General features: G+C 49.7%; 1 protein-coding gene across 4 annotated transcripts in view; it reads right to left on the bottom strand.

The window, feature by feature from the left end:
• Positions 1–26,919, bottom strand: part of RHBDF2 (rhomboid 5 homolog 2) — a 381,680-nt gene extending 354,761 nt beyond the window's left edge. Inside the window, exon 1 of one of the 4 annotated variants that reach the window (XM_085616914.1) lies at positions 26,847–26,919. The gene's annotated coding sequence lies outside the window, so the exon portion shown is untranslated. Of the gene's footprint in view, positions 1–25,056; positions 25,120–25,260; positions 25,281–25,408; positions 25,484–26,846 lie in introns of those variants that run through there. The other 3 variants (XM_085616913.1, XM_085616916.1, XM_085616915.1) reach the window with 3 other exon arrangements.
• Positions 26,920–27,297: the final 378 nt, after the last annotated feature.

Genomic DNA, 27,297 nt, shown 5'->3' with positions numbered 1-27,297 from the left:
GCAGGAGCGGGGCAGTTCACCACCGCCCTGTTCCTGTACAGCCACACCTGAATGCTGCCCGCCCATCAGATTACGATACAAATCGTTCATTGTTTGGCAGGCAGGCAGTGTGTCGGTCCCGCAGCAGTGCAGGAAAAAGATTCTATGAACCTTTAACGCTGCCCAGCTGTGGTATCGCCACAGCACGGCATGGATGTAAAGTCCACGCCATGCTGGAACTGTGGGGCAGGGGGTACTTGCACACATTGGTTGCCAACCTTGTTCTGCTTAGTCATTGCTTTTGCAAAGCTTCACAGCAGCTGGGCCCCCACCAATATAAAACAAGCATTGTCAAAGATTAAATGTCTCACCTTGTTGGTAGGGTGACCAGGCGTCCCAGATTGGCCCGGACAGTCCCGGGTTTTCACCAGCTGTCCTGGAGGATTTCGGCAATTTTGGCTCCTGTGCCGGTTTTTAGAGGGGGGTCGACCGAAACCAGTGAGAGGCACTTATTGGATGTTCTAAAGTTGCACTAGTGAGCAGCTTTTATAAGTAAGCAATTTAATTAACAGGTATGATGCTGTTTGAGAAATTATATTGTATGTATTGTCTTAGTGCTCCTTCTGTGTTCCTATATTGATAAGAGTTGTCATTCTGTGCAGCACTGTTGATGTAAAATTGTAGTCCTTCTATTTTTGCAAAATGTCCTGGGTTTTGGTTCTCAAGATCTGGTCACCACCCTACTTGTTGGCCTATTGGCTTTGCCATGGATGCGTCATTCCACTAGTGTGCGTGTCACCACGCATGCCAGCATAATGTTGTGGGCACCATTTTCTCAGCTTTTATTTTTTAATTTACAGATCCAAGATGGATAAATGCCACATGGATCGGTTAATATTTTTTTTGTGCTAAGGGTGGCCTAGCAGTAAATGGTAGCTGCCGGACCTTCAAAAATAAAATAAATAAAAATTATTAAAAAGAAAATATTCATACACAATCTAGGAGCAAGTGAAGGGAGGCAGGAAAGAGTGGCTAGGAGGGGGGAATACAACAGGAAGTGGCAAGGGGTAAAATAAACAACAAGCATTGGCATAGCCAATAGGTCTCACTTATCGGGACCTTATAAGTATTTAGTTATGCAGTACAATAGCCTTGGTGCAACAACATAAACTGTTCCATGGCTAAACACTTCCAAGGTCCCAAAGGCGGGACCTATTGGCTATGCCAATGCTTGTTTAACAATGTTTATGAATTGTGTGTGTGGCAAAGTTGTCCCCTGATTTGGTGAAAAGCTGGATTGTGTCAGACTAAATCCTGTTAGGCATATTAGTGGTATGTGTTGTGATTGAAAAACAACATATTTATAGTATGGCAATGAAAAGTCATAAAATTGAGTTACCCTATTTAAGGTTGTATTCTATATAAAATGTTGCCTGCAAATAAAATGCTGGGTGGATAAGATGCTGCCCAAAAAGGTGCTAACTTCCACGTCCAATAAGATGCTGGCTGAATTAGAAGCTAACCTGAGAATAAGATGCTGGTTGCATAAGAAGCTAATTTCAGCCTCTTTGGTTATAATTGAACATTGTTCGTAAACACCATAGTAACGTTTTCCTTTAGTGTTTAGACTTAAGTATCTGTTTCGTACCTTATACGTAATCCATGTACTCTTAAATCCTTATGTAATGTAACTGGCTCTACTGTAAAGCGTTCTGACACCTTCGGGAAAGGTACGCGCTGTAGGAGAGTAGGGTCTGCAATCCTATGATCACCCAGATTTTTTGCTTTTGCTTCATTGGTTTACGACTTTCCCTGGCTGTGGGCCTGCCAATCAGACCCACAGCCTAGCTGTTCTCTCTCGAAATTAACACACATGTACATTAGGTGCATCCACTAATTGGAACTGGGCCGCCTTGTCAGTCCCTGTCTTAGCATACCACAGGTATCCAGGGCATCGGTGTACCCAGGGCCTACCAGGGGCTGCAGCATGTATTATGCCACCCCTGGATGGCCGCCCAAAGCTGACACAACTGGCTGCACGACAGCTGGGGCAAAGTGGTGTAATCACCCGTTGCTGTAGGTGTAGTATTCCTACACCTAACCCTAAAATGGACACATGGATTCCTATCAGTCACTCCTATGGCAGGCCTTATCAATCCTGAAGGCAGAGTGCAGGGAATCCTGTGGGACGGTGCTCTGGCGCGAGCTGAGCCCGTCGACGGCTTGCGGAACCAAGACCTAATAGCCGTTCCATGGTGACGCGGGCCAACTACTTTTAAATGCATTATAATCCTTGCGGTTATTTGCTAACTTTGGCATCGCATCACCTACACATGTCGAGTAAGGTGTAATACGAATTGGAATACGAACCCCTCGCCAGTTCTGGCGACGGGGTTAGCATTCCCCCCTTTTAGAGGGGCACGACATGGAAGTAACCTTGAACCCCGGTTAAAGTTGACTCAAGCCTCAGCATCAGAAAATGGATGCTGCCACCAGACACAAGTCTGACCTCCTGCTGCTGGGAGACCTTCCAGCGAGGGGAGCTTGGACAAAGGGTTTCCTGTCGAGGGCGGTGTTAGCACCATCCCAGACAGGGTTTGTGTATCCCAGGTAGGCAGGGCTGAAAGGAAGGTGATTGCAAGTGGCACCCCGGTGCTCACTGTGCATAGCCCGGCTCAAACCAGTTTCGGGGGCACACCAGCCCCTGAGCTGGGGCGAAGCCGGACAAAGGATAGGGGTGTAACCACCCCCCTCCTGGTCCCACCCATAGGTAGGACCTAGTCACGGGCCAGCCCCTTTTTCCTAGAATAAAGGTGGGAGCGGGTGCCCTTCCCAAATTGGATAATTCTGAATCTTGAACTACTTTCCACGAAAGGAACTCTTGACTTTTCTGAAGACTCTCCCTTGTGGCTAAGGAGTAGCCACCCTGCACCAGCAGGCACCAACTAAGCGCTTGCGGTTTGCTGTACGTCTCTCCCACGGATCAAGACTGCCCAGCTCGACGAGACCCGGGTTCCCTGCCATCTCTGACCTCTACCTACATCGTCAGCCCAGCTGAGATTCGTAGGTGTGACGAGACCTGCGGAACCGGCCATCTTCAGGACCTGCACGACGCTTATCTAACACGCCCACCGAGGGACCCTCGAGTGAGTGTACCTAGGGTTTGAGAAGCCCTAACCCTGAGCGGCTCCAGCACCGAAGCCCGCCTCCCCAGCATCCACGAGATCTGCGTGGGGGCCCTTCTGCTCCTCGCTGTTCACCGCGTTGTCCGACCACTCGCCGACCGGCTTGTGGCCCTCTTCACGACGCACCACGATAGTTTGTTTTCATCACTGGTCTGGTTGCTCCAGACTGGCCCTTGCTCCCCTTCAACAGAGGAGTACCTCGGACCCTCCTGGTCCACTCCAGACGCCATCTTGACTCCACCGCGTGGGTTTGCCACTGCCAAGACCTGCTGCCCCACTCCTGGGCCCAGCATCATCGACAGCAGACACCTCCGTGGGACAGCTCGCCCTCCATCCTGGTCGCCGCCGCGCCTCCTGGTCCGAGGAACAGCCGAGTCCGACGTCATCGACTCACCTGGTCGAGGTGACTTCAGCCGGTACCTTCCTGGTACCCACACGATCGCTGGCTAGCGGTTGAGCACTGAGTCCCCTCTGCTTTCAGGTTTCCTTCATCACCGATCCAGGCTTGGATCTCGCTGAACATCTACACTGGTCGCCTGCCAGCAACTTCTTCTTTCAGGCTCCTGAGACTACAACGAGGACTCCCGACATCTTGCCGAACCTCACGAAGCCGCAGCCTCTGGGCTAGGTAACTCGAGCATTTCGGTGCTCCATCGCAGGTTCGCTCTACAAGTGTCCAGTTCCTTTTTCGCTTAGTCCCACTGATCGGATCACTCCGGAATCAGTAACTCCAGACTCTAACCACTCGCATTTCACTGTTAGCGTAGATGGTTTCTCGTGCCCTTCGGGCATTTGTGTAAATTGTGCAACTGAAGTATTTTCTAAGAGTTTTGTAGTGTGCTTAGCTCCCTGACTCATAAAGAGCCAGGGTAGTCTTGTTATAAATAAATATCCTTTATTCTCATAACAACTTGTGTGGTGTCCTTTCACTTGACGTTCAAGGGGTATATGTGATGGTAAACAGCTGGCTTAACACGCCCTCTAGAGTTTAGCCTAAAGACTGCTCGTATCCACGCTACTAGGATAGCTGGTCTAAAAGGTTGACTTACAACCAATCATCAATAAGGGTCGTTTGGAATGATACACAGTGATCACTAGAATAGTGAGCACTACATATCAGGCCAACTTCTCACATTGGTGAGCAGCGGTTGGGATATGAGCTTACTGTTGTTTTACCACACACGTATCCTAAGAATATCAAAGTGAAAGATCACATAAGTACCCAGGTACATATAACTTAACTTAGAATACTCTGAGTTCTACTGAACCAGCTGTTGTAGTGTAACAGGGCTTAGCACACCCTGACTACAACTCTTAGCAAGGGATCAGTAGGTAAACAAATAGTGTAGGTAGGTGCATCACTTACACCTCACTAGAAGCATGTCGGTCCACGGAGAGTCTGCGGAGACTCCCTTAGTGGTCAGTGACCCTCCACAGGTCGTGTCACGATATGCAGCTCTTAGCTTCAAGGAGATGAGACAACTGTGTGCCTCCAGGAAGCTAAACCAGGGTTCTAACCCTACCATCGCATTTCTGATAGGTCTCTTAGAGACGTACGATGCCAGGAGGTCCTCTAACACAGGTCCCCCCAATGCTGATGGGAACATGCCTCCGTTAGAGGGAACCCTTGGTGACCCAGACCTCGACCTCCATACAGAGGAGAAAGACGAGGAGGAGTTATCAGGAGACGAGGCAGACAAAGGTCCAGTGGTAGTCAGCAGGCTTACGAGGACCAACTTAAGCAGGCATGAGAGTGGAACTGGGGGAGCCCCGGGGCCACGCTCAAGCAGGCCTAACATTGGGAACGGACGAGCTAGGTCTCTCTCCAGAGGCTCTAACAGATCTGTTCGAACACATGTCTCTCAGGCATCTTCTCAGAGAGGAATGACGTCCCCTCAGAGAAGGGAGCATGAAGCGAAGATGAGGGAAGTCAATCTGAGGATAGAGCGGGAAGAACTTGCCCTCGCCAAAGAAAGACTTGCCTTAGCCCGAGAGCAGAAATTAAGTGGGTTAGATCCCACTGGTGGCAGCATTCACATTAGAGAGAAAGACAGGGGTATAGACACTAGACACCTGAGTAAAATAGTGCCCCCCTTTAAGCAAGGGGACGACATCCACAAGTGGATAACTGCTTTGGAGAGGGCCTGCACTGTCCAGTGCGTCCCCCAAAGTCAGTGGGCAGCTATACTGTGGCTCTCCTTTGAAGGTAAAGGTCGAGACAAGCTCCTCACTACTAGAGCTGAGGATGCAAACAACTACCAAGTCCTGAAGAATACACTGATTGATGGATTCGGCTTAACCACCGAGCAGTACCGGGTGCTGTTCAGGGACACCCAGAAAATTCAGTCTCAGGATTGGACTGACTTTGTGGATTGTGCCACTAAGGCTTTGGAGGGCTGGTTGCTGGGTAGCAAGGTTACTGATTACACAGGATTATACAATCTTATCATGAGAGAACAGATTTTAAACAACTGTCAGAACCAATTGTTGCATCAGCACCTTGTCGACTCGGATCTGACCTCTCCCCAAGAATTGGGAAAGAAGGCAGACAGATGGGTCAGAACAAGGGTCAAGCAGAACCAGAACCAGAACCAGGGTGGTCAGAAGAAAGCAGACCAAAAGGGTAGTAACAAGAACGAACAAAATGACCAGAAGTCTTCGACAGGTCCCCAACAAACCAAAGAGGGTGGGGGTCAGGCTTCACAGAAGAAGAAGACTCAAGAAGGCCAGTCAAAAAGGTGGTGCCAGTACTGTAAAAGTAAGACTCACTGGTTTAGTGAGTGCACCAAGAAAGGAGGGCAAACTCCTGCCACTGCGGCCCCTAAGGCACCTGCACCCCCTAGTACAGTCAGCAGTGGTAGTGCGCCTCCCAAGGCATTAGTTGGGTTAACCTTGGGAACCGAGGGGAGTGACGACTTAGTCAGCACGCTCACTCAGGCCGTCCTTGTCTGTACAGGGGATATGGATATGTCCCCTGATGCCAGTCCCAATACTTTGGGCAAATACAGACAGACACCTTTGATCAATGGAAAAGTGGCTCAGGCCTACAGGGACACTTGTGCCAGTGTCACCATGGTGACGCCTAACTTTGTGGACCCTGGACAGATCATGCTAGGTACCGATTACCTAGTGACCAATGCCAGCAATGTCACTACCAATCACAGTATGGCAGTTGTTGATTTCTCCTGGGGAGGGGTAAGTGGCCCGAAAAAGGTTGTGGTTAGTTCAGACCTCCCCGTAGAATGTCTGTTGGGCAATGATTTGGAAGCGTCACAATGGTCAGAAGTGGAGCAGAGGACTCACATGGAAATGTTAGGCTTGCCAGCACATGTCCTTGCTGTGACCAGGTCACAGGCCAAAAGATGCCCCACTGAACAGGTGCTGGATCCTGGAAGAACGGACCAGACACCTTCCAAGAAAAGGAGCAGTAAGGGTAAGGCTTCGCCTTCCCCCTTGCCCCAGGTCGTGGATCAAGTCTCTGAGGAGGCTGACCTTAACGAACTGAGGGAAACTGAGCCGAAAGAGCTTGAACCTGGTCAGGTTGAGTTTCTGGGCTCAGGGGGACCCTCCAGGGAAGACCTGGGGAAGGCACAGTTAGACTGCCCCTCACTTGAACCCCTCAGACAGCAGGCTGCTGCTGAGGCTGCAGGGAACGCCACAGGTACCCACAAAGTGTACTGGGACGATGGACTCCTGTACTCCGAGGCAAGAGACCCCAAACCTGGCGCGACCAGGAGGCTGGTCATCCCCTTGTCTCTGAGAGGTTTCCTTCTTACCTTGGCCCACGAGATTCCCCTTGCAGGTCACTTAGGCCAGAATAAGACTTGGGACAGAATTGTTCCACACTTTCACTGGCCCCACATGTCCGAAGATACGAAGGAGTTTTGCCGCTCCTGTGTCACTTGCCAAGCCAGTGGTAAGTCAGGTTGCACGACAAAGGCCCCCCTCATACCACTACCGGTGGTGGGGGTGCCCTTTGAACGAGTGGGGATCGACATTGTCGGACCAATGGAACCCCAGACAGCATCAGGGCACAAGTTTATACTGGTGGTGGTGGACCACGCCACCAGGTATCCTGAAGCTATTCCCCTTAGGACCACTACAGCCCCTGTGGTGGCACGGGCCCTAGCTGGAGTGTTCTCCAGAGTGGGCTTCCCTAAGGAGGTTGTCTCAGACAGAGGTGCAAACTTCATGTCGGGATATCTGACTGCAATGTGGAAGGAGTGCGGTGTCAACTACAAGTTCACCACCCCCTATCACCCGCAATGCAATGGGCTTGTTGAGAGATTCAACAGGACCCTAAAAGGGATGATTCACGGACTACCTGAAAAGCTTCGGCGGAGATGGGATGTCCTGATACCCTGCCTCTTGTTCGCCTACAGAGAGGTCCCGCAGAAGGGGGTTGGCTACAGCCCTTTTGAGCTTCTGTTCGGACATCCTGTAAGGGGACCCCTTTGTTTGGTAAAGGAAGGATGGGAGAGACCTCTCAGAAAGCCGGCATCAAACATTGTGGACTATGTGCTCGGCCTCCGCTCGCGGATGGCGGAGTACATGGAAAAGGCATCTAAAAACCTTGAGGCGAGCCAAGAATTACAGAAAGCTTGGCACGACCAAAAGGCTGTCCTGACTGTGTACCAGCCTGGACAGAAGGTGTGGGTGCTGGAGCCAGTGGCCCCAGCAGCACTCAAAGACAAATGGTCTGGGCCCCACACGATCATTGAGCAAAAGGGAGAGGTCACCTACTTGGTAGACCTGGGAACTCCCCGGAGCCCCCACAGGGTGCTCCATGTAAACAGGCTCAAGGCATATGTCGACAGGGAGGGCATGGGCTTGCTCATGGCCACAGATGAGGGACAGGAGGAGGAGAGTGACCCTCTCCCGGACCTGCTCTCTCAGAACCCTGACGATGGGTCAGTAGATGGTGTTGTCTTTTGCGGCAGCCTCTCTGGACATCAACAAAAGGATTGTAAACAGGTTCTTCAATCCTTTCGACATATGTTCTCTCTGACACCCAGTCAGACCAATTGGTGTACCCATGAGGTCGACACTGGGGACAGTCTGCCCGTAAAGAGTAAAATCTATCGACAGCCTGAACATGTCAGAGACTGCATCAAGACAGAGGTGCAGAAAATGTTGGAGCTGGGAGTCATTGAGCCCTCGGACAGCCCCTGGGCTAGTCCCGTAGTTCTCGTGCCGAAACCTCACACCCAGGGCAGTAAGAAAGAGATGAGGTTTTGCGTGGACTACAGAGGCCTCAATGCAGTCACTAAGACTGACGCCCACCCAATACCAAGAGCAGACGAACTTATAGACCGGTTGGCTTCGGCCAACTACTTAAGTACGTTTGACCTGACAGCTGGGTATTGGCAAATCAGGTTAGCTGAGGAGGCCAAACCCAAAACAGCATTTTCTACCCCGGGTGGGCATTATCAGTTCGTGGTAATGCCCTTTGGTTTGAAAAATGCACCTGCCACCTTCCAAAGGCTGGTGAATCGAGTTCTCACTGGGTTGGACGACTTCTGTGCGGCGTATCTGGACGATATCGCTGTCTTTAGCTCCACCTGGGAGGATCACCTGGTCCACCTGAGGAAAGTGCTAGAGGCCCTGCAAAAGGCAGGCCTCACTATCAAGGCCACTAAGTGCCAGATAGGGCAGACACAGGTTGTATACCTGGGCCACCTTGTAGGTGGAGGCCAGGTTCAGCCATTGGAGAGCAAAATACAGGCCATCCAGGACTGGGCTCCTCCAACCACCCAGACTCAGGTTCGAGCTTTCTTGGGCCTGACTGGTTATTACCGGAAATTTGTCAGAAATTATGGATCCATTGTGACCCCGCTAAACGACCTAACAAGTACAAAGATGCCAAAAAAAGTTCAGTGGACAGCAAGCTGTCAGAAGGCATTCGATGTCCTAAAGCAGGCCATGTGCACAGCGCCTATCCTAAAGAGTCCAGACTACTCCAAACCATTCATTGTCCAAACAGACGCTTCGGAGCTGGGTGTGGGAGCTGTTCTATCTCAACTGAATTTTGATGGTCATGACCAGCCCATAGCTTTTATTAGCAGGAGGCTGACCCCAAGAGAGAAGAATTGGTCAGCTATTGAGAGGGAGGCCTTTGCTGTGGTTTGGGCCCTGAAGAAGCTGAGGCCATACTTGTTTGGCACTCACTTCAAGATTCAGACCGACCATAAGCCCCTCTTGTGGCTAAATCAAATGAAGGGTGAAAACCCCAAACTACTTAGGTGGTCCATTTCCCTACAGGGGATGGACTTCACAGTGGAGCATAGACCTGGCACTGATCATGGCAATGCAGATGGGCTCTCCAGGTATTTCCACTTAGAGCAAGAAGACTCACCTGGTCAAGGTTAGCTTATTGTCCCAAAGTTTGGGGGGGGGGTCATGTAGGAGAGTAGGGTCTGCAATCCTATGATCACCCAGATTTTTTGCTTTTGCTTCATTGGTTTACGACTTTCCCTGGCTGTGGGCCTGCCAATCAGACCCACAGCCTAGCTGTTCTCTCTCGAAATTAACACACATGTACATTAGGTGCATCCACTAATTGGAACTGGGCCGCCTTGTCAGTCCCTGTCTTAGCATACCACAGGTATCCAGGGCATCGGTGTACCCAGGGCCTACCAGGGGCTGCAGCATGTATTATGCCACCCCTGGATGGCCGCCCAAAGCTGACACAAGTGGCTGCACGACAGCTGGGGCAAAGTGGTGTAATCACCCGTTGCTGTAGGTGTAGTATTCCTACACCTAACCCTAAAATGGACACATGGATTCCTATCAGTCACTCCTATGGCAGGCCTTATCAATCCTGAAGGCAGAGTGCAGGGAATCATGTGGGACGGTGCTCTGGCGCGAGCTGAGCCCGTCGACGGCTTGCGGAACCAAGACCTAATAGCCGTTCCATGGTGACGCGGGCCAACTACTTTTAAATGCATTATAATCCTTGCGGTTATTTGCTAACTTTGGCATCGCATCGCATCACCTACACATGTCGAGTAAGGTGTCATACGAATTGGAATACGAACCCCTCGCCAGTTCTGGCGACGGGGTTAGCATTCCCCCCTTTTAGAGGGGCACGACATGGAAGTAACCTTGAACCCCGGTTAAAGTTGACTCAAGCCTCAGCATCAGAAAATGGATGCTGCCACCAGACACAAGTCTGACCTCCTGCTGCTGGGAGACCTTCCAGCGAGGGGAGCTTGGACAAAGGGTTTCCTGTCGAGGGCGGTGTTAGCACCATCCCAGACAGGGTTTGTGTATCCCAGGTAGGCAGGGCTGAAAGGAAGGTGATTGCAAGTGGCACCCCGGTGCTCACTGTGCATAGCCCGGCTCAAACCAGTTTCGGGGGCACACCAGCCCCTGAGCTGGGGCGAAGCCGGACAAAGGATAGGGGTGTAACCACCCCCCTCCTGGTCCCACCCATAGGTAGGACCTAGTCACAGGCCAGCCCCTTTTTCCTAGAATAAAGGTGGGAGCGGGTCCCCTTCCCAAATTGGATAATTCTGAATCTTGAACTACTTTCCACGAAAGGAACTCTTGACTTTTCTGAAGACTCTCCCTTGTGGCTAAGGAGTAGCAGGCACCAACTAAGCGCTTGCGGTTTGCTGTACGTCTCTCCCACGGATCAAGACTGCCCAGCTCGACGAGACCCGGGTTCCCTGCCATCTCTGACCTCTACCTACATCGTCAGCCCAGCTGAGATTCGTAGGTGTGACGAGACCTGCGGGACCGGCCATCTTCAGGACCTGCACGACGCTTATCTAACACGCCCACCGAGGGACCCTCGAGTGAGTGTACCTAGGGTTTGAGAAGCCCTAACCCTGAGCGGCTCCAGCACCGAAGCCCGCCTCCCCAGCATCCACGAGATCTGCGTGGGGGCCCTTCTGCTCCTCGCTGTTCACCGCGTTGTCCGACCACTCACCGACCGGCTTGTGGCCCTCTTCACGACGCACCACGATAGTTTGTTTTCATCACTGGTCTGGTTGCTCCAGACTGGCCCTTGCTCCCCTTCAACAGAGGAGTACCTCGGACCCTCCTGGTCCACTCCAGACGCCATCTTGACTCCACTGCGTGGGTTTGCCACTGCCAACACCTGCTGCCCCACTCCTGGGCCCAGCATCATCGACAGCAGACACCTCCGTGGGACAGCTCGCCCTCCATCCTGGTCGCCGCCGCGCCTCCTGGTCCGAGGAACAGCCGAGTCCGACGTCATCCACTCACCTGGTCGAGGTGACTTCAGCTGGTACCTTCCTGGTACCCACACGATCGCTGGCTAGCGGTTGAGAACTGAGTCCCCTCTGCTTTCAGGTTTCCTTCATCACCGATCCAGGCTTGGATCTCGCTGAACATCTACACTGGTCGCCTGCCAGCAACTTCTTCTTTCAGGCTCCTGAGACTACAACGAGGACTCCCGACATCTTGCCGAACCTCACGAAGCCGCAGCCTCTGGGCTAGGTAACTCGAGCATTTCGGTGCTCCATCGCAGGTTCGCTCTACAAGTGTCCAGTTCCTTTTTCGCTTAGTCCCACTGATCGGATCACTCCGGAATCAGTAACTCCAGACTCTAACCACTCGCATTTCACTGTTAGCGTAGATGGTTTCTCGTGCCCTTCGGGCATTTGTGTAAATTGTGCAACTGAAGTATTTTCTAAGAGTTTTGTAGTGTGCTTAGCTCCCTGACTCATAAAAAGCCAGGGTAGTCTTGTTATAAATAAATATCCTTTATTCTCATAACAACTTGTGTGGTGTCCTTTCACTTGACGTTCAAGGGGTATATGTGATGGTAAACAGCTGGCTTAACACGCCCTCTAGAGTTTAGCCTAAAGACTGCTCGTATCCACGCTACTGGGATAGCTGGTCTAAAAGGTTGACTTACAACCAATCATCAATAAGGGTCGTTTGGAATGATACACAGTGATCACTAGAATAGTGAGCACTACATATCAGGCCAACTTCTCACACGCGCTATATAAAAACACATAAATAAATAAAGACAACACAGTAACTGACGTCATAAAACCATTTGCATCATTGTTATACAAAGTGACATGGGCGGAAGTATAGACACCTTTAAAAAATGTGAAAAAATAACAACACCTTACTAAAAAAAGAAGTAGACGAGCTCCGCTGTTCTCAAATCTCAGTTATTTGATACCAGAAACTGAAGGGAACTAGAATTGTCCAATTTAAAACTGTAATTGCATGCCTAAAATGAACCATCACAAAATAATGCAGCCCTCTTCCAATTGCCAAACATGCACTGGTGTTTTCATTATGCAAACATAACGAAGCGCTGCTAGTGGTGATCTCTGCAGCCGTGCCTCGTGTTTTCGTACTTCATAATTCTTTCAGTCTTTTCTTTCGGCCAGTGCCGGAAGTGCAATTTTCCAGTCCTCCTTGCTCTCGCCTCCCCCTCGTGACCCGGAACTGGAAGCAGAAAGAGGGCAAGGAGAGGCGGTAGGAGATAGCAGCTGACAGTTCCCTTAGCATGGACTAGAATGAAAATCTATTTTCCAAAGTACTAGATTAGAATGACACATTGCTTTGGGGTAAGCAGTCCGTTAGCTAGGCATTTTTCTTCCTCTGGTATAACCATCACCGTAACCCGGAGAAGAAAAGAGCTGTGTGCTTTTGAATTTTTATGTATATAGGGAAAAGCGAGTTGTAGGTGTCTAGATGCGTGTCACTGTGAGGTATGATGGCGTGTTGAGGTGTATGTGCACGCACTTGTATGTGTGTGTGTGTCTGCGCGCACTTTCATGCCGGATGGAAGGGCGTGTTGTGCTGTTTATGGCGAAAGATGCAGCTGAGTATATGGACTTTATCCTCCAATGGCGAAATGTGCTGTTCAAAGGTTGCTCAACGTTGGCTTTGTGTATGTGGGCTCATGGCACCTATTCTGCTCTTCATACTAAAAAAATTACGAGGTTTGTTTACGAACTGTGATTTCAGTTCTGTTCTTTGGGAATGGAGGGAAGCAGAACTTAGAAAGGACAAGATGCGCTCTGTGGTGGGGGAAGGGCAAAGTGCAGGTGCTGAGTGTGAGAGGGAGGAAGGACGGACATGGCGGCCAGCAGAGTGATGCACTCTGTGGTGGGGGGAGGGAATTGATGCGCCACCGCCTGACTCTGATGCAGCACGTATATGTTAAACGTGTAAAAGCTAATCTGAGTGGAGGAGGTACACACAAGTGACAACGCACAGAAAGCCACTAGCAAAACTTTTGCCATACTCGATAAATAGAGTGGAGAGAATAATGACAGCCAGCACATGGGGAACGTAGTGCAATGCTCAAAAAACCTGAAAGGGAATAGGGTAAATGAGGTAATGGAAATAACTAGACAGAACTGAGGAAGGACTGTAGTGAGCGCGCTTACCAGTACGGATAAACTGAAAGGCCCCAGACGAATCGAAGAGGCAAAAATCACGGAGAGCCTGTAATACTGTAATTGGGTGGCTCTTCCTCATGGGGTGGGGGAGGGGTAGATTTTTTGTGTCAAGTGGTAACAGACCTAAGAGAAAAATATGGCTAAGTGAAAAATTGGCGTGAATACGGGTACAGCACATCTTCCCCACAAGGTTTTTTTTTTGTTGTTTTCTTGATGGTAATGGCCGGCTTCGTTGAGTGCTTGCAGACAGTGGGAGGATAAGACGTTGTTCGTTTTATCAAAGGCAAGCAGTAAGGAGAGGACGAGTTATTGGGAGGGAGCACTTGCTGCAGGATCGGGAATTCATGCAGGGACTCGTAACAGCATCTTCCCGGCAATGACTGCAGCAGTGGCGCTGGGCAGCAAGAAGGGCGGGCTCTGCATGTGTTTGCGACTGTTAGGAATTGGAAAAATGCTGCGCTGTAGATTAGCCTTCCCAGTGGGACGAAGCAGATGAGAGTGGCTTGGGGTGTGTGTGTGGCTCACACCCGATCACAACAAGCATTGGCTGTGTGGCCGGGAAAGCGAAAGTGATCACAGGGACGCGCTGTGTGGTGGGGATGGGGCAGAGCAAGGCACTTGGGAGAGCACGGTAAGGCTTTATGAGCCATGCCGGAGGAAAGACAGATGCCGGCTATGCGTGGGTAACCGCAAGCTTTTAGGCCACTTTGAAAAAGCACTTTGTAAACCCACTAACTAAATGTCTCGCAGTGCAGAGGGTGCGCTGGCTCAGGCAAGACCTAAAAAGGAAGGTGGGTGGGCCAAGAAAGGAAACACAAGCCACAGGGGAGAGTGCAACACACAGCACAGGGGGAAGTATTTGGTTGGGGAAGTGACACACGAGGGACAGAGCTGGAAAACACATGTAATCTCATGAAGGCGCTTAACCAAAGAAAAACAAGCATTGGCAGAGCCAATAGATCTGGCCTTGGCAAGTGTGTAGTGGATTTTTTTTTCTTAATGTTTTGCAAATGTTTTACATTTATAAAATACATATGGCAACCACATACAAATATAACAATAAAGGAATTGCCTGCAATCCGGGCACACAAACCCAGGCATTAAAGTGCACTTTTTTCAGGCTGCTGTGCACAGCACAAGGCAAAATGTCGACACTCATAGTTCAAAATGGTCAATGGATGAAGTGAATTGACATCATTTAGAGGTTTTCAAGAGGTCACAGCTGAGACCACTGGCTTGCCCCTTGTAGTCCCAGGCACTGCCATTGCAACCGCTGGCCTCAGATGTGGCAAAATCAGTGCCAAGTACACTGGGGTGACACCGCACTTTTTATTTTCCGTCCATTTTTCATTGTACTAATACTAAATAATATTGCATTATTCATTATTAGTGTAATAAAAAATTGAGCACAATGAAATGGGACCTTTGGTGGCAGATAAGATCAATAAAAATGCATTTAAATGTATCTTGTGTGCTTGCCTGTGTTCATATGAGCAAGTGTGAATGTATATGTAAACTTGTGTGTGTGAGGGAGATTCATTAACAGGTAGAGAGTAAGAATGTGTCATATTGAGTGTCAGTAAGTATGAAAGAGTCATAATGAGTGCAAATTAGTGAGTATGAATAAGGATCAGTGTATGGGAATAATAGAGAGTGAGAATGAATGAGTGTGAGTGACAACGTAGTGTTATGCTGGCAAGTCTGTCATTGGCCCTGGCCTACTGAAGGTAATTCTTGTCTCATAGAGAAACCCATGGTAAGATACCAGTGCTGGCATTCTTGAGGCATTTATTTGCATGACAGACACCTGCGTCAAAATACTGGCGGTAATTCTTGACATTACGGACACCCTTGTTAATTACAGGTAATTGCATACTAGAGGCAATTCTTGGCATAGTACACTATTTGACAACAATCTTTTCAAACATTTCTCACAGAGGAACCCCCACCCCCAGTAGAGGCCTGGCTTTCACACTTCACTTGCTCACTGCAATTCAGAGCAAGTGTTACGTCCCAGAGCTTTCAAAGAACAAGTCATCAGAATAATATATAGATGGTATCTAACATAGACCTAGATTCAAGGGGTCATATGACGCCGCTTTCTGTGATGCATTTAAGGTGAAAAGGTATATGATGTCACTTTTGCTACCCTTAGCATTATGGTGAATCGACGCCCATGATGAAGCAGGCTGTCCCATGGCCCCATGCCTTATGCTGTGTGGGACAGAGCTAACAGGGACAGTATCATTCAATTCTACAGACTACAGGAACAGAAACGCAATAAGGACTGTATGTATATGTATACACACACACACACACACACACGGCTGGGAGCACGCAGTGCGGGTTACGTATAAGCATGAGAACAGGAGCACACAATATGCCAGGACACCTTTTCCCCTCTTTCTAGGGCTGTGCCACGCACACCACTAGGGAAAGCCTGTGTCCCATTTTAAGTCTCGCCTAGGCAGCAAATTAGCTTTCTCGTTCGAGACATGCAGTGTCTACTCTGTGGGCTTTCACCACGTCCCTCCATGCTCCTTGCTTTTCATTTGCGTGTTGGTGTGTCTTTTAAACTCTGTGGCTTTTGGGGGGTGAAACTGTGCCAATTGTCCTGTCTTTGATGTTTTCCTTGGCGACTGGCCCTTTCACTGTTTACATTCCCCTGTGTGCATTTATGCTGTTTTTGTAGGACTCTTTTCTTATTTTGGCTTGCCTTTTAATTTTCGAAAGATGTGAATCAATTGCGCATAAGCGTATGCAAGTTTGGCATATACTAAAGCAAAAGTGCTTCTTCTTATGGTGCATGCTTTGTTTAAAGTTTTGCTGGAATATGGTCCACATTGTTAAATCGCTTTAAAAAGATGGCAGTTGTACACCACTGTCGTTTAAGGTGCAATTCCCTCAATTTCACATCAGTGCTCCAAAGGTTAGATTGCTGCATTGAAAATACAGCAGTCGTGCTAGTACCACGTTTTGGAGCCATTTGTCGCGTTCATCGTTTCCACGCTTGAAGCTAACATTGTAAGCACACTGCATGCACCCCCACACACCTGTGCTCCTCACAAACTTCTGCAGCACTTTTGGCTCCTGTCCCATCTTTCTCCTCTACACAAACTTCTGTGAAAGCGCGTGACAGGAGCGTGTGAAAAATGGATGTGTAAAGCAGAGGGAAAGGCAGTATGTGCCGGGCTCTGCTGCCGAAGTGGCATGAGAGGCGGGAGCGCGAGGGCGAGCTGCAGCCCGGAGCTTTGCGCCCGGCACACAGGAACTGGAGCTGGTTTGGTCTGTGCTCACCCTGTTCCACCCACTACCTTCATTACAAAGGTTTTGTGCTATTCGATGCAATGCTTTTTCAGAGATGCGCTTGTGCCATCTTTCAGCGCAAAAAATCCCTTTGTGTGCAAAAGATAATCAATGCTAGCGCATGCTCTACTTTTCTCCTGTAAATGCTAAAGTCTAATCATTCTGGGCCACTGTAGATGTAGCAGGACTCGACGGCCCGCAGTTTACATGGAAAATGTTGGAGCCTCTTGAAGGCCACTGGGATGGGCCAAACAGGTACATCCCAGGTGGGCCTCACACACCCCCGCCCCTCCCCCGGCTTCATCACAGTGAGACCCCTCACCACCTAGCCAGGATAGTCTGAACTGCTGACCACGATCTGCGTTAGAAGGTTCAGCTTGTCAGCTGACTCCATTCTTTCAGAATCTCCAGTGTGAGGGAACACTGGCTCTTCCACGCCGTATGCCACCAAGGCTGGGCTATATTCATCCTACTAACACACGCAGTCCTGTGCAATCTTCCTGTTGCACATTCCTTCCAATGAATCCATCTTGCCAGGGCTCGAGTCGGGGGTACACGGCGTCCCCCCACTCTTTTCACAGTGTAGACGCAGTCCCTCCTGCCAAGAAGCTGGGCCGCACAGAAATAAGCTGAACGTGTCCCTGTGTAATTATCAGACACCGGGACACGTCCAGCACGTGACGTCATCAGGTCATTTGCATATTGTCAGTCGCCCCACTTCTTTTTATAGGACTTGTGCCCTGCATCTTTCCAAAGTGTCCCTCAAGACCCTCTCTACAAGGGCACACCAACATGTGTCTTGTGTCTGCAAGCGTTCTCAGTTGCTCACTTTTTCTTTCACTCTTTATCTTGCTTTCTCTTTTTTCCTCACTCTTTTTCTCCTTAACTTCTATCTCTGTTTCCCTTACTATATCCACCTCTCTTTCTTCTGTTCTCTCCAACACCCTGTCACTAGGCCACTCTATTGTTCCCATTAACTCGTACTCCGTGCTTGAAATGGAAAAATGGAAGTGCAGGTACTCTGTACCAGAGTACCAGCTTGTTTTTGAGAAGTGCCGGTGCTCTCCAATTAAAAGTATAGCATTTCTCTTGAGAAGTGCAGGTTCGCTCTGTCTCAAAATAAAAAAGTGCCGGACTCTGTACCGGCCCATTTAAAGCACTACTCGTACTATAATAAGCTCTCCTCTTTCTGTTTTTGTTTTATTTCTCACTCGCTGTACCTTGTTCTTTCCCTTCCCTTTCTCAAATATTTTCTCCTTTGCTTCCAGCTTTCCTCCCCTTTCCCTTTTACTTATCCCCTCCTCCTTATTATCACTCTTTCTCCTCCTTTACTACTTCTCCCCATTTCTCCTTTTCTGTATTCCCGTCTAGCCTGTGGTGCCCTTTGCCCACTCTTTTTCACCTCTGTCTTTCTCTCTGTGTGTGTCTCTCTCTCTCTCACTCACACCCTTTCTCTTTTTCTAGCTTCCTTTCTTTAGGTCTCACCTGCGACAGTGCATGAACTGCATGCGGTATCACATGCTTAAATCTGCCCTAAAGTAATTGGCAACAAGGAAAATGTGATAAAGCTGCTCTGGCTTAATTTATCGGTCCCAAACAGAATGCGTATAAAACTCGTTTAGACGGTTAAGGCACCTACTGCGGATACTGATGCAAATCCAGAAAGTTAGAGGATTGCAGACTGGTGATAAAATGGGGCTTGTGTAGACCATTGTGTCACAGGTTAGTGTCATCAGAGAGTTAACGCGGCTGCTGCAGAGCTAAATGCGGGTCAATGGTGTGCATTTAGTGTAAGGTAGCTCAGTGGGTTCACAAGCTTTTGTTGAAGAGATCCTTGTGTTACTGGCAGGTCGTAAGTTATGAGACATGTAAAACGGCAGAGTTAGTAAGGTCTCAGTTTAAAAATAAATCTCCATTTAACCTGCGCGGCATACATTTAAAAGCCAGGAGTTTTTTTTAACTCCAACTGTCATTACTATAAAGTTTTTAAAAAAGTGTTTCTAAAGAATAGTGATAATCACTTATGTGGTAAAGAAGTGAGTTCAGTTTGTTTTAGATTCTATGTTATGTTATGTTAACCAAATTTATATAGCGCACAGCTGCCCCAGCAAAGGGGCGTCCCGGCGCTTCCAGACAAGGAAACGGCACATAAACGGACAGTGGACGAGCCATGATAGTACTAGGCATCCAAAGAAAACAGGAAGGTCTTGACGGCCTTCCTGAAAGTCAAAAGTTCATCAATGGCGCGAATATGGAGAGGAAGTGAGTTCCAAAGCTTGGCAGCGAGCACACTAAAAGATCGGCCCCCGGCTCTAACCCGTTTAAAACGTGGAACTGTAACCAGATATACCCCTGAGGATCTTAAGGACCGCGATGGTACATACGGCGAAATAAGATGTTTCAGAATCTGGGGCGAAGAATGCTTCAGAATTTTAAACGAGAGGCAGAGAGACTTGAACTTAATCTTCTGACAGACAGGGAGCCAATGAAGTCCATGAATAGATTTTTTGGCCGAGCAGAATCTCGGCAAGCCGATCAAAGCCCTGGCGGCTGCGTTTTGGACTCGTTGGAGTCTACAGAATTCTGCCTGATTGGCTCCAAGCAAAAGGGAACTCGCATAGTCCAACCGAGATAAAATAGTGGCTTGTACAATAAGCTGCCTAGTTGGAGCATCAAAGAATTTAAAAATGGGTCTAAGCCTACGGAGAGTCCCAAAGCACATGGCAGCGATATTCTTAGTATGGGGAACAAAACTAAGTTTAGAATTTAGCCAAATGCCAAGATTTTTTACCTCAGTGGCAGGAAGAGGGATAGGGCCAAGCTCAGGTGGCCACCAACGATCACCCCATAATTGGCTCTGATTGCCCACAATCAGCACCTCCGTTTTTTTGGCGTTCAGTTGCAAACAATTGTCTGTCAACCAACTAGCCACCGACCTGATTCCCTCACAAAACTTGGTGGCCTCTAGGTCAGACGCCCCACTTATTGCAACCGCCAGCTGCGTGTCGTCAGCATAAGACACCATGGTCAGATTACATCGCTTGACGACAGCAGCCAGCGGCTGAACATAGATATTAAAAAGAGTGGGGCTAAGAGCTGACCCCTGTGGAACACCCTGTGTGATGAAATGGGGTTTGGACTGGTAAGGAGGGGTAACGACCCTGAAAGGGCGACCAGATAGGAACAATCGAAACCATTCGAGTGCCACGTGGTCGACACCAGCCTCAACCAAACGCTGTAATAGAATTGCGTGGGAGACAGTGTCGAACGCGGCACTGAGATCCAAAAGCACTAGAACCGCCGTATGACCAGAGTCCACCAGAGTGCGCAGGTACTCAACCATAGAGAGAAGCGCGGTCTCAGTACTGTGGCCAGGTCGAAAACCATTCTGAGAAGGATCCAAAATATTGGCAGAATGGATATGGTTACATAAGATAGTATTAACATGGGCCTCAGTCAATTTTGCCACCCAAGGAAGAAGAGAAATGGGTCGGTAGTTCTCATATTTTAGAGGATCGAGAGCCGTTTTTTTCAAAATAGGCATCACCTGCGCTTGTTTCCAACTGTCGGGAACAGAGCCGGACTTCAAGGATAAATTTACAAGATCACAGAGCGGAGGAAAGCATAAAGTTGCAGACTCTCTAAATTGAGCAGGACGAAGAGGATCCATAGGAGAACCTGATTTAACTTTTGCTGCAATCTTATAGAATTCTTCCATAGAGATCTCAGGGAAGGAGCACAGAGACATGATAGTTTTCGGGCCAGAATCCAGTTTCCCCAGAGGAACAGATGAACCAGGGAAGGAACAATAGATGGCCTCCACCTTTTCCATGAAAAAGGCTGCCAGGCCCTCACAGTGAGTGGCCGAACAGATATCGACAGCTGGAGCTCTACTGACTGTGAGATCCTTGAGCACCTTAAATATTAATTTAGTAGGGTTGGTGCTCGAATTAATTTCACGGGAAAAGTAGGCGGCACGAGCTTTGCAGACCGCCCTATGGTATGTTTTTACCTTGGCAAGATACAGTAGTTTTTTGTCAGGCAGATATGACTTACGCCAAGCTCTTTCCGCTTGTTTACAAGATTTCCTTTGGAGCCGAAGTGAGTCATCATACCAAGGACTGGGTCTGGCGCTTCGGCGCTTACTCTCCGTCATGGGAATCAGGCAGTCCAAAGCTCCTGTTAGCCAACTGCAAAAATGATCGTAGCCCGCCTCAGTATCAGTAAAAGGCCCCAAAGGATGAAGACCAAGGAGTCGATGAAAATCAGCTAACTTTAGTTTTTTCCATGGGCGTCTGAAAGACGTAGGCACGGCTGCACTGAGAGGGGAGTCCTCAATCCGAAGATGCAGTTCTATAAGATGATGGTCAGTCCAAGCCATTGGCCTGGGGGGCAAGACTTTCACCGTAGATAAATTGGTGAAAAAAGGATCTAAAATGTGCCCACCAATATGAGAGCTGTGTTTAACCAGCTGAGATAGCTGAAGGGCTTCCAAATCAGCGAGGATGCTACTTACTGCAGGGGAGTAAACAGCATCCAAATGAAGATTTAAATCACCAATAACGCTGAAATTAGCAGCCCTTAAAGCTAAGGCACTAACAGCTTCAGGAAGAGCAGATCTAAAAGCGGCATCCGGCCCAGGTGGTCGATAAATGAGGAGTCCGGAGAAAGTAAAATGTGGACTAACCGACAGACAGAAATGGGCACTTTCACAACCAACTATATCCAGAACCGTCCATGAGCATGGATAACAAGATTTGACAGCGGCCGCAATACCGCCGCCGCGCGAGTTACGATTATGTGTATAGGCAATTACCTCGAAACACGTGTCCAGGGATGGCATTTTAAACTTTTTACTCGTGGCATAGGTGTACCCGCCGCTGTCACTACATCCTCCAGAATCCTATGGGGCTATTTTCTAGTATGACGAGCGGTGTGCGACCCACTTCGCAATTTGTATTTAAAGCTCCCTGAGCTATGGGTTGACGAGCCCGGATCCCGCACCCGCGCGCCGTGAGAGGTACTATACCTGATAATTTTTGGCAGTCAACAGCACCCCGCATACGTACCTGCTCCCTGCTGACGAGAGGCAATTACCTCGAAACACGTGTCCAGGGATGGCATTTTAAACTTTTTACTCGTGGCATAGGTGTACCCGCCGCTGTCACTACATCCTCCAGAATCCTATGGGGCTATTTGCTATTATGACGAGCGGTGTGCGACCCACTTCGCATTTTGATTATGTGTATATATCACATACTCCGAAGGGAGAGCTAGATTGATTACTATTGGTGTACATCAGATATACAGGTCTACATATCCGATGTCGACTCCGAGCCGTAGTAACCTCTAGCAAGATTACACTGCAATCATTTTATTGATTCTCTACATCACCAGCTCGGTGTGGAGGCCAAGGTAGATGTCTCCGCTGTGCTGCATGTGCCCTCCACTGCAATACCACCACTTCCACAAAAGGAATTACTTCATCCCTGAAGTGAGGCATATTACGCAGTGCTGTAATGCGCCTATTACTGTCAAACCTTCCACGTTAAAGGACAGTAGATGTTGCAGAACCCAGGATAACTTGCTGCATAGTTAAATAATTATAAAGGTGCTAAAGGCGAGATTGATTGGCTACGCCAGTGCTTGTTTGTCTAATGTTCCTCAATTTAAAGAGAGCGCTTTGTAATCTAGGCCCTAAGCGCCCGGAAGTTTCTCCTTCTCACTGAGACAGGCCTAATCTTACAGCCTTCAGAAAAGGGCTTAAGGCGCCTTTTCAACAGTTTGACACTAATTTAGATAACGACCTGTCTAGTGTCTAGAGAGGGCGGGGCCTGCAGCAAGCGCGCCACATAACGGTTATCATCACTCACCAGAGCTGGCGAAGGAGGCGGGGTCTGTCTGGAACCCGGCATCCAGAAACCCAGCAGCATGGGAAAGCGAAGGCTGACTTGCGCCGCTGAGATCAGGTACTTCATGCAAAAAGTTGCCGAGAAACAGAAGTACTGCTGCGGCTTTAAAGGCAGGATCCGGGCTCAGCCTGGTGCTTTCCAACTGGAAGAAATTCCCACAAGGATGCCCCGTTGCCAAGAACAGGCTGCTGGTTCCAAAGGAGGGTGGCAGAGTGACGGGAACGCCAGCAGGGCCCGCAATTATGGATGCTTTTGTTCTTTGGAAGATCCGCTATCGCGTTGGCAGGCGCCGCTCTCGACTTGGCCTGCAAAATGACACCGTGTGGGTGAACTTTACGGCGAGGCATTAAGATGCAATGGTGCCTCCGTGGTTGGTGCACGGGTGCCCGGCGGAGGGGTGATGCAAGGGTGCCCTGGGAGGGTGTAGAGCCATGGAGACAGGGCAGCGTCACAAACGAGAGCAGATATAGCTGTGTTCGGGGAGGGGCACTCCCTGGGGCAGCAGGCCTATTGACGGAGAAGCATTGTGTGGATGGTGGTGTGTGGGCAGCAGTGGAAAGTAGCAGCAATGGGAGATGCATGTAGGGTGGACAGGGAGGCACAAAGCATGCACGAGGAAGAGGCCCGCGGCGATGAAAGGGGATAGATAGCCAGGGAGCATGATCAGGGACAGACAGGGTGGTAAGCAGCGGGGATGGGGGGGGAGGGGGGGGGGGGGGGGCAGCATAGACGGGAGGGCAGAGAGTGGACAGGAGATAGAAACCCTTTTATTCACTCCAATTCATTTTTTGTAACTGGAACATTTGGAAACACCTTAGAGTGATTCGGATCAGTTTACTGTGTCATCATTATAATTGCACATATAGAGATGCAAAAAAATGGCATATTTAATTTTAAACAATGCTCTCATGTTTTACAAGGTGATGGATGGAATGCTTGACTTAATCTCAGCCACTGGCAATCGCTGGGGCCGCATCCCGATCAATCATTATTACGCCCACAATGCCACCTCAGATGGGACCCAGCCATATGCAAATGAGTCTTCACCCTGCTCCAATGGTAACAGTGCATCCCGAACTACCTGGCCAGGCCCTCCCTGAACTGTAACATGAGCAAACAGGAAGAGTTTTACCCTCGTTATGGGCTCTTCAGCTGGGTATATATAGCTTGATTGCAGTGGTACAGTGAGCCTGGCACCCACATCTGGGTATACCAGGCACACTTAGGGCATCAAACTCAAAAACAACAAGGTGATGGATGGAATTGTGGAATTAATCCCAGCCTCAGGCAATTGCTCGTGCCGCATCCCAATCCGTCGTTTTTCTCGCACCATGCCAGCCGAGTCCGGACCCAGCTGTACGCAAATCAGCCTTGACCCGGTTCCTCCGGTCCAGGGAGGGCCTGGCAGTTCGGGATGGACTGTTCCCACGAGCAGCAGGGCCAAGACTCATTTGCATAGGCTGGGTCCAGACTGAGGTGGCCGAAAAATCATGGACCGGGATGCGGCCCCAGAGTGCCAGCGGCTGCGATTCATTCAAGCATCACCATGGTCTTCTTACTCATGTTTTACCAGACATTTGGGCACGACTCGCGGAGTGTTTTGATGGATTGGCTCGAACTCTGGCTAGGGTCGTGTTGTAACTCCAGGGCAACCGTCTCCCCCCTATGTTTGTGTCTGATCCAACTGTACATTTTTTCACAAGAGTGGTTTCTTTTGGATACGTTGTTAAAAACTCATCCCCCACCCAAGATACTTAATCCACCTCTGCCCAAATGCAAAGAGATGCACACATGACACCTATCTAGAACAGGCCAGAGTACCCCGAATACTACACTTTTCAAATACAGGAAAGATGCTGACAGCATGACTCTAAAGCAAAACAACATGTCTCCGCCCACACACCCCCTGCCATGGGCCCCCTTCTCTCACCGTTGCTTTGCCGCGCCTCCTCCCCCCCTCGCTCTTCTGCCTGGCCTCAGTTCACCTTCTTCCCATTCACTTAGCCCCACCCTCCTCCACAGTATGACCTTAGCTCTCCCTTCTCTAGCACTGCCCGTCTCTTCAACCCGATCCCGAGACTCACCCCGCCCCCCCCCCCTTCATCCCTGTCCGTTTTGTCCCATCTCCCCGACCTCTGTCCTGGAGGCTCATCTCCCCTCCCCCATCTCCCCCCTCACCTAACCAGCCTACTTCCTGTCCCCAGAACCTCACTCTGCCCTTCCTCTCAGAGGCCTTCCTGTTTCTCTCCTGCCCTGGGCTTGTCTCTGGCTCACCTACTGCAGTTCTTTTTCACATCGAGCTCCGCCTCTTCTTGCAAATAACCTGCCCTCAAGCGGAGTCCCTCAGCTGACCTGGACTGAGGGCTGCCCCTCCTTCTCCTCAGATCTCATTCGCCAAGTCCCAGCCTCCTTTCTCCCCATGAGACCTCATTTCTCCCCCCCCACCCACCTGGACCGAAGCTCTCACTCCTCACCTACCCGAGTACACTTTCCCATCCATCCTTTCACCCCCGCACTTCCCGAGACATGAGATCTGACTTCTCCCACCTCGTCTGATCACACGCCCCCCACCTCCATCTACTTCCGTTGCCCTAGTGCCATATCTCTCTCTCCTTCCCTTCCTCACCTGCGGCTCCCTGGCACGCTGGGTGGCTGCGAGGAGTTCCCGCGGAGGGTGTGTCCTCTTTTGACCCCGCCCTCACACCTGAAGGGCGTGGTTTCCTGTGTGCAGTTGGGCGTGGCCAGGGCTCCCTGGTGTGCCAGATCCAGGATCAGAGGTACACAGGAGCAGGTGGTTTACAGAAAGAGAACCTTTCCGAGGTCCCCTGTATCATTTAAACAACCACCACCACCGGATCAAGGTCACATGCAGACCCTTTTGATAGCACCTTGGCATTGTAGTACCAGATTTATATTTTCAATGGCAGAGTAGCATAAGCTAGGCCTTTGAGAAGAGCACACTCGTCCGAGGGGTTTCTTGGCGCTATGTAACCAGTGCTTTAAATGGGCCGGTACTGACCCGTACGCAGTACCGGCGCTATTTTAGTTTGAGAGGGAGAGTACCGGCACATCTCAAAAGAAATGCAATACCTTTAATTAGAGAGTACCGGCACTTCCCAGAAACAAGCACTTATGGTTTTCCATTTCAAGCACCGTCTGTAACATATGTATATTATTACACAGACCACAGTACTCTTTATCTGGCTCGGAGGAGGAAGTGTCGAATGGGGCCTGATTAACTGCCATCTTTTGCTCCCTTGTCTAGAGGCGGCCAAGATCTATTAAGTGTTGCTATCAATGCAAAGACGGGACACGCCAGGTCCCCGACCCTGCCAGCCTTCCTAGTGTATGTTGATTAATTCTTCACCAGCCCTACTGGCACTGCGATCTACCAGAAAACAATAACGTTTTCCCGCGAGGCCACGAGCCTAGAACCCCCTGTTGACTCCTTTGCAGGAGAAACGTCACTGCGTGTAGAGGACAAAGTGAACTGCAAAGTGGGGGCAGATCCACCCAGGCAGTCCTACGGTAGGAACTTATGTGGAACACGTATCAAGTGGTACGTACGGCACCTTTAGCCACCACTCGCTTTAAACTAACAACATTTAGCATTCTGGTACTTGTAGTTTTTTCTCTCCCCCCACCCACATGTACATGCTTAGAAACACAAGCGCGTGGAGTGCTGCTGGGTACAATTCGAGGACATTCGAAGGACACGCTCATGACCTTGTGCAACTAGACCGCATGAACCGCCAGCTGTGGAATCAATCGCAACACTGGAATTTTGATCAAGGAGTCCTCACTTTCCTACATTGTGTTATCTTAGCACATCGCGATGTGCGCCTGCGCGTTATTTCACAGACTTTAACCAAATTGGTGAGCTTGAAGTAAATAAATAGGCAGACACAGTCTTCCAGACCTGGTTCGTGCTTTACAACCTGTTGCCTTCTGTGAGCTGTAGTATTTAAACGTAAATAACTGGGCGAACGTGAAAAGGACGGAACTCCATAAACTCGTGCACAGTTTATTAAGCGACATAAGAACGAATCGAGCGTAAAACTCACCAAGGATGCTGAATCAATGGCTGTCCGACTCTTGCTTTTTTGGAAACGAAATCCCTGTTAAAGAGGAAAGCAAGGTCGCCTTGCCAGAAATCACAGCAGAGTCAGAGCCGGGATTCAGGTGCGCCGGTTTCTGGATTCCGGACATTCCTGCGCGGCCACGCCCCTCCGGGGTCCTGTCCAGACATGCCGCACGCGCACGATCCGTGCCATTCCACAGGGCTCGGGGGTTCCCGTTGTGGTGTAACCGGAGCCGGGCTCGCCCCGCTGGGTGGCATGTCTGGAACAGCTGGCGGCCTCCGCTCATAATTCGCTGGCAGCTCCTGACGGTTCTTTTTTCCACTCAAAGAACAGCCGTGGCAACCCCAACTACACCCCCCAGCGCCGGCTTGTGCTACCGCAGTTTCTCTGAACAAGTGAAGGCCGAGAACACGTTTTACTTACCTGTGACACC

The sequence above is a fragment of the Triturus cristatus genome, chromosome 7 (genome assembly GCF_964204655.1).
Source record: "Triturus cristatus chromosome 7, aTriCri1.1, whole genome shotgun sequence".
NCBI classification, from domain to species: domain Eukaryota; kingdom Metazoa; phylum Chordata; class Amphibia; order Caudata; family Salamandridae; genus Triturus; species Triturus cristatus.
The sequence above is the reverse complement of the archived record's forward strand: the minus strand, read 5'-3'. Positions and strand labels throughout refer to the sequence as shown.